Here is an 8,413-nt window from a genome sequence, read left to right on the forward strand (position 1 = left end):
CTGCCTCACACTTTCCATCTCCCCTTCCTTATTTGATTTCTCTCGGTAGTACTTGTCACTGTTTAATATACTGTCTAATCCATTTATTTATTTTGCTTGTCTACCTTTTTTTTTTTCTTGCTTCATTACAATGCGACATCATGCAACCCCTCCTTAAGAAGAGTAGACTGGGAGAATGGGGTGAAAGTTAAAAAGTACAAATTAGTAGTTGATCGATGGTCATGGGGATGGGGAGCATGCCATAGGGAATGCAATTAGCATTAATACATTGGCTAGGTGGAGGGCCAGGGGAGGGAGGGAGCAATTGGAGGGATCATTTTACTAACTATATAGATGTCTAACCAATGTACTGTATACTTGAAACTAATTAAAATTAAAAAAATAAAGAAAAAAAGAAAATACAAATCAAAAGCACAATGAGATACTTCCTTTCACCCAATAGAATGGTTATAATCAAATAGAGAGGCAGTAATAAATGCTGACAAGGATGTAGAGAATTCGGAACCACTATGTATTGCAGGTGGGAATGTAAAATGGTATAGCCACTTTGGAAAACAGTTTAACAATTTCTCAAAAGATTAAACATAAAGTTGTTATACGGCCCAATAATTCTACTCCTAGGTATCTATGCAAGAGAAATGAAAGTACATGTCCACATAAGGATTTCTATAAGAATGCTCATAATACCATTATTCATAGTAACTAAAAACTAGAACAACCTATATATCCATTAACTGGTGAATGTGTAAACAAAAATGGCATATATTGTGTTGAATTTCAAAATTATTATGCTAAGTGAAAAAAGTCAGACACAAAAGACTGTATGATTCCATTTATGTGAAATGTCCAGAAAAAGCCAATCCGTAGAGACAAAATGTGTTTTAGTGGTTGCCTAGGGCTGGCCATGGGAATAGGCAGTGACTATACATGGGCATGAGGTTTCTTTTCAGGATGATGGAAATATTCTAAAATTATATTCTGGTGATAGTTACACAACTCTGTAAATATACTAAAATAATAGGTGACTTCTATGGAATGTAAGTTATATATCAATAAAGTTGTTAAAAACACATTTGAAAAATAGAATGTAATTAAATAAGTAAAAAGAAAACTAATGAGATTTCCTGGGCCTCTCTTTGAAGGTCACCTACGCTGCAAGTGGTTATGACATACACAGGAGATTTAAATACTGTGCTTTAGAAAACATCAACCTGGTTACCCAGAGAGAAAAGATCAAGAACTGGTTAGTGGCAGAATGGTGACACTTAAACACAATAAGTATATCTCTTTTATATTCTTGATGTGCCAAGCACTGTGGTAAGTTCTATATGCCTTATCATTCAGTAATTCATTCAAAAATATTTGGTGAACTCCTGCCTTATGCTAGGCATCATTCTTGGTGCTAAAAATACAGCGTGAATAAGACAAAACTCCTGCTTTCATGGAGCTTAGATTCTAGTAAAGGAGAAAGGCAATAAACATGTAAATACACAAGCCATAATTAAGATTATTTTAGGTAGTGATACGCATTTATTTAAAAAATAAATCTAGATAACAGAAAGTAACAAGAAATGGAAAAGGAGGGCAGTGTAGATTAAGGGGTCAGGAAAGGCCTACCTGGGAGACTAAAGGTAACACCTGAAGAAGGTGAAGGAACAGTCATGCAAAGATCAGAATAAGAGTGGCCCGGATGGGGGAATGGCTAATATAAACCACATCAGAGAGCAAGCGATGAAGAAATGCCAGTGTAATCATAGAGAGTTCTGTACAAGATGATATTGGTGAGAGAGACAAGGATAGAAATTGCAGATCTTAAGAACCGTGATAAGGAGTTTGATTTAAGGTCTAGTTTCTTATCCCCAGTGCAATAAGAAGCCACTGGAGGATTTAAGCAGGTGAGTGACATGATGTGATCTAAAGGACACTCCAGGAACTTCATGGAGACAGGAGGGAGAGAATGAGGGAAGTATAGTTAAGAGTTTGCATGCAGCAGGATCTAAAGAGAGATAATGGTGGCTTTGGTGAAGGTGGTGGCAGCAGAGATGATGAGTGCTAGGATTTCAGATATGTGTAGGAGGATAGATCCGGTAGAATTGGATGAGTTGTAGGGGGTAGAGAAAGAGAGGTACTGAAAACAATCCTTAAATTTTGTCTTGAGTAACTGGGTGGAAGTTGCGCCATTAACTGAGATGGCAAAACTTCCCTTTGAAATTGGCTTTATGATATTCAGATTACAGATGAAATAACTGGGCCTCAGAAAAGCTAAGCCATTTGGCCCAAAATTATCCACCTAAGGTTGGAAGAAGCAGATTCAAAGCCAGTGACTCCAAAGGCTGTATTTTAAACATTGCTCAGTGCTGCCTCTTGCCTACAGAGCACTTTCATCCTTACCAGCCAGTAGATGCAAATCATGGAAGGTGGTGGAGAGAGGACTTTTTGGCAGTGAAGGCTGGTGAGTGGGCTTGTTATTGCAGTAGAGGGAGAGGAGCAGCTTAGAAGAGTAACATTTTTCTAGTGAATCACATTAAATAATCGGTGGCTTATACCCAGTGTCAGTCTGAAGCAGACTGACAGCTAATGTTTTTATTGATAGCTAATGAAAACCCAGTAATTACAGGAAAACATCAAATTAGAAGGTACAGAGATTCTCGAAACACCTGAAGCCATTTAATATATCTTATGTTTGCTCCAGACCAACAGGCAGCTCCCAGAGCAAGACCGGTCTCATTACTCAACTAATGGGCATTATGCTCTGAGGTACCTTTCCCTCTGCCAAATAAATCAGAATTTTGAAAAGTGAAACCTGAGATTGCCGTGCTGCAAATGTTTGCAAGGACATCACTGGGTGTTTTAGGTGTCAAGTTTAATTTGATTCAGTCTGTTCTGTTCTCTTAAAAAAGGCTCCGGAGGCGTCAGCTGGGTCACAGGGAGAATTCCTTCTGTCTGCTCTTGCTCTCTGGGCTGTGACAGAAATCAGACTTTGATTCCCTGAGCGTGCTTTCTCAAGCAGGGATGGCTCCTCTCGCCACAGCCCAAAAGAATAAGTTCTGATGAAAGTTGTCATGCTCCCCTATTCCTTGATTTTTGGGGGCTGGGGGGAATTGAGGAGGGGATGGTGGAAGAAGAGACTCATTCACACCTTTTAAAACATTCTAAAATATTCATGAACCCCCCCCACTAAGTTGAGGACACTGTCCTAGGTACCGGGATGATGACAAATGCTTACAGGTCATTATAAAGCAAAAGTGACAGAAAAAATAAAATGGTAAGCTCCATGTGTGCATGTGTGTGTGTGTGTGTGCGTGCGCGCGTGCCCTCTAGAAAGCTAGCCGTCCTGACTCCCACAGGTTTCTGTACCTCACGCTCTTGGGGCCTGGCCTGCAGCTCTGAGCATCAGCGGCCTGGAGAACGGGTAACTCCTACGTGTGCTATAGATTTTCCTGGGCATTTTTCACCTCACAACAGCTCTAATGACCTTGGCATCAAGCTCTTACTGGGGATTAATAACTGGCTGGGCTTAATGGCCCTTACTGTGTCCTGGGCCATTTTCCCAGCCAGCCATTAATTCGAAGCAGTGCTCTGGGCTCTGGCCATTATGGCTCCCTGGGCCCAGTGGCTGCCCTGAGGCAAATGGCTGGAGCCTCCTTCTCTGCAGACAGAGGCTTCCACAGAGCACTTTCCCCTTCTCTTCATGGCATTAGTACAAAGGACTGGGGTCTGCAGGCAAGTTATTGGTTAGGACACCACATTATGTCTTCTTTTTATGTCTCAGGAGGCAGGTTTTCTCAGAGGACAGAGAAGGCAGGAGGTTGAGTTTCATTCACTCATTTATCGATCCATTCATCTATTCAATATTAACTGAGTGCTTTTTATGGGTCAGAGAGCAAGAAAGATGACTAAGATTGAAATGACTTAATATGGGTGCCCGTGTTTCCTGCCAAAGGATGAAATATCTCACTAAATGGGGCTTTAAGGAAAATGTCCCCCAAGAATCTGGGACACTGAATACAGTAAGTAAAAAGTCCGAGAGAGGCTTTTCTGGGTAGGAGTTCACTGGAAGCTACCTTCCCTCTTTTGTCTTTGTGGACTTTTATCTCTTAGACTGCTTAGCAGAGCTCAAATTTTACCTTCCCATACTCCATGGAGTGAGTGATTCAACCCAGCATCTGAGTGCTCAAGGGAAGAACATGTAAATATAGCAAGGAATCTTAATTCACCAAAGCATGAGTATCTTTACCCATATTATTAGGACACAGAGGATTATGATGCTGAGATGAGAAGGACCATGGCTCTCTCAGAGGACTGTAACACATCCCAAAAAGCAGTCACGCCATTTGTATAGTTTGTGATCATTCTGCCTCCCAAGAAATCATTAGTCCCTCCAAATGCAGAAACCAGACTACATTTCCTTCTTTGGAAGTGATTCAGCCTTTGGTACATGCTCTTGTCAGCTGCAGAATGTGTAACATTCTGTGTAGAACAGCTATTGTTATTGTATTGGCGCCACTTACCAAAGGGCACTTAAGGCATAATTCAGACTTCCTTCTCTTTTGCATTGTTTGGTGCATCTGCACAATTCAAAGAGAGGTTGTTAGGGCCCAAGATAATTAATACCTTAGAGCTAAGGCAGATGGGAAGGAATCATGAGAGAGGGCTTTCTGGGACTGAGTGGACCCCAGTGCGTTCTCGTGGTGCCCAGTAATCACAGAAGGTCAGTATGGTACGGTCAGGAACCTTGGTCTTCCTTGAAAGACTCTTCAGCTGGACTCACATGGGCATAGGAGAAAGAGACAGACAGAAGGCCATGGAATCTCCATAAGGCGACACAGGTTTCACCTATCAGCCAGCCTGTGCTCTAAGAATCACTTCAGAGTAATTAATTACAGGTGAAGGAGATGCTGGGATCTTCGGAAAGTTTTCCCTGTAAAAATGAGCATAATATTTTCAAATTATAAATCAAAATGGAAAATTCAGGATAAATATAGGTGAGTCTGATGAGAAAAAGCAGGTCCCAGTGGCCTTAAGGTCCAGTGGAATGAAATCTTAAAAAGTGACCTTATTAAGCAAATGTACTGAGTTACACAGTACCTCGGGGATGTATTAAGTACTTCGAAATGTCTTTTAAATGAATGAATGAATGAATGAATGAATGAATGTCATCTGGCCACAGGTATCTAGTTGGTCATCTCTTTGTTTTACAAGTGAGAAGGTTAAGTGCCTGATTTGTGATAAACTTTGTCTTAAATGCTGATTCTCCTGACCCTAATCATCATTGAGTAACATGCCACTTGCAAGGCCCCCGTCATCTTTGCAGGAATTTTTTAGTGGGCTTCTCCATAAGTAGAGATTTTTCAGGATATAGGAATTTCAATGCTAAAATCCAAACAGCCCCTAACAAACCAGGTCGGGTGGTCACCCTAAGTGTCAGAGTCTGTCCCGGGGACCTGCCTTGCTCCATCATCAACCTTCCATCAGCCCCTTGCAGCCAAGCTTCAGCCTCTACTTCCTCACGTCCATCCATAATCAGACGCTTTCGCCTCTTCTACTGAGACTGTTTTGGCCAAATGTTCAAATCCTAAGCACATTTTCCATGTCTAGTTTCACTTGTCCTATCACCATAGAGCATTCCCTCTTTTTAAAAATCTCAGCTGTTGGTTCTCTTCGCATAGTTCTTTCCTGGTTGTCCTCCCACCCCTCTAGCTCTTCTAGATAGGCTCAAATATTCCTTCATCTTTGGTCTCATGGCCCCTTGTGTCCAATCATATTATAGTACTTACCACACAGTCCTGTAATTGTTGTCTGGGGGCACCCTTGCCCTAGACCGTATGTCCCTTAAGAAGATTGAGAGGGCTTTATCTTTCTTTTTTATCTGTATCACCAAGTTCAATGCCTGATACATAATAGGAATTCTGTTGTTGAGTAGATTGTTATTGAACTTTTCCTCTTCATCCTTTATGTATGGATGAGCAGGTAAATACAGAAAAGGAAAAGTGAGTATTCCCTCTGCCTTTGGCTATTGAGACCTCACCACCAACAGCTTACCCAGGGAATTCAGAAGGTTTCCCTACTCTAGGTTCCAGCAGTTTCTTGAGGGGAATAGGTGCCACTTTCTTCAAAGGAAAGGTTTAATCTTAACCACATTTCATCATTAATTTAATGTTTTAGTTGGATGAGTCTTTCGCGAATGGGCCTCAGTGGAATGGAGGCGTTGGATAGATTACAGTGGACCTCAACATTTTTGGCACCAGGGACCAGTGCTCCTATGAGAATCTAATGCCTGATGATCTTAGGTGGATCTGAGGCAGTGATGCTACAGCTGCAATTAATGAGGAAGCTTTGCTTGTTCACCTGCTCACCTCCTGCTGTGCAGCCCAGTTCCTAACAGGTCACAAACTGTGGGTTGGGGACTCCTGGGATAAAAGACACTTGCCACTTTACTGCATCCACCCAACCCAGTGCCCTAAGTGCAATAGCAACACTATTGATTAGGAAATAAGATCACCGAGTTTCTGAGAGGGAGGAAAGGAGATAGATGATGAGCTAAGCAAACATCCCATGACAGTTAGTCTATTCATTCTATTGCATTGTAACCCATAATGGTGAATCTCATGGACTCTGCAGTCAATTTCCTGGATTCAAATCCCAGTTCTGCTGCTTTCTAACTGTATGGTCTTAAACAAGTCCCTTCACTTTTCTATCCCTCAATATTCTCATTAGTAAAATAGAGGGTACAATACAGTATCTTTCTGAAAGGGTTATTGATAGAATTAATGCAATTGTAGAAAAATCTCAGAACAGTGCCTGGCACATAGAGAACATCTAAAAATATTAGTTAAAACTCCTTCCTTTGAACCCCCAGCCTTGCTTTGCTCTAAGTAGCCCCCTTTACTGATACTTCAGCACAGCCACCTTTCTCATCCTGTTATACTTTATTGCACGCCTTTCCTGACCCACTGTCTCTCACTTTGAGGGGTTCCGTTTCTCCATTCTATTTGCATTCTTACTACCCAGCATAGTACCTGTCACCTAAGAATAATTAGATGTCAAATGAATGATGAGAATGTACAATGGTATAACCTCCATTTCATAAGCCCATATGTCAATTATCAACACAAAGTGATCAGTACCGATTTAGTGGGTACCTACAATGTGCTCCACTTGGACTGATAATCCCATTAGCAGCTATCATTTATTGAATGATCACTGTGCCAGGTCCTATGGTAAGGACTGGGCTCAACCCCCTGCAATTGTTATTCTTGCAGGTCAAATAATGGCAATTTCAAATGACTCAATCTAATACTGTGTATATTTTAATTTTACCAAGGTAGAATGGGGCATTAATTATCCTCAGTTAAAGATGAGAAAACTGAGACTTGGGGAGGTTAGTAGCTTACCAAGGTCCCATGGCTAATAGGTGGTGGAGACAAGGCTGGACCCATCCTGTGAATCCCCCTTGGCCACTGCGTAGTCGGGGAAGGTGACAGAGCTATGACTCAGGAAACTCACAGAGTAAATATAAGACTGAATGTATGCAGCACTAAATGGGGTCTGATTTCCTGAGACTGTGCAGGAAGCCAGTGTGTCCTGTTCAAAGTTAACGGAGAAGAAGAGCAGAGGCTCTAGGGGAAAATCTAACAATGCAACTTTCCTTTAAAACATTCTTGATTGTCATTTCTTGTGCACTTGCTGGCCTTGGCCTCGGGCCCTAATTACATTATCTTCAAACAGCAACTAAGAAATGTTTCTCATTAAACATGAACAGGGGAATGTTTAATTTGTTAGCACGCAGGTGTTCAGAAAGTAAATCATTGGTTTGGGGTGTTGAAATGAGCACTGTCATTGCAGTTGTCCCTGGCGGGCACTACAAGGCCAGGGCTTCTGCAGGGCATGCACTTGTTCACGGGATGATGTCTGTGGCTCTGAGCTGGATGCTTTCTTTACATTTTTAAAGATGGACCAGCTCAATCTCTCTCCCTCTCCCCTCAAAATGGGAGAAACTGACTAATTGTCATTTCAAAATTATGGCATCTGAGGGACTACAATTTGCATGTCTTTTCCCATGTGATTCTTAGATAATGTTTATTTAGGATAAACATATTTGTATAGCATGCAAGAATATTGATAAATGCTTAACTTTCAATAAAGCGAATTAAGAGTATTAAAGCTGGTGTCACAGCAATTTATAGTAGTCTTTTCTTCGACTTGAGGGTAAGTTTGAATTCACAAAGATCTAGGTTTGAAAGCATGACTTCATTACTTGCTAGTTCTGCATCCTTTCTTAACATCTCTGATCCTGCGCATCCTTGTCTGTAAAATGGGAGTAACAGAAACCTTGCTGGGTAGATGTGATGACTTGGTCATTTAATGTCAGCAAAGCCCTGAGCCCAGTGTTTGACAGGTCAATGCTAGTTCT

At 41.4% G+C, this 8,413-nt stretch overlaps 1 protein-coding gene across 1 annotated transcript in view; it reads left to right on the forward strand.

The window, feature by feature from the left end:
• Positions 1-8,413, forward strand: part of ST6GALNAC5 (ST6 N-acetylgalactosaminide alpha-2,6-sialyltransferase 5) — a 145,115-nt gene that overhangs the window by 119,370 nt on the left and 17,332 nt on the right. The window lies entirely within an intron of this gene.

Source organism: Pteropus alecto, unplaced genomic scaffold (assembly GCF_000325575.1).
Source record: "Pteropus alecto unplaced genomic scaffold, ASM32557v1 scaffold25, whole genome shotgun sequence".
Classification (NCBI taxonomy): Eukaryota; Metazoa; Chordata; class Mammalia; order Chiroptera; family Pteropodidae; genus Pteropus; species Pteropus alecto.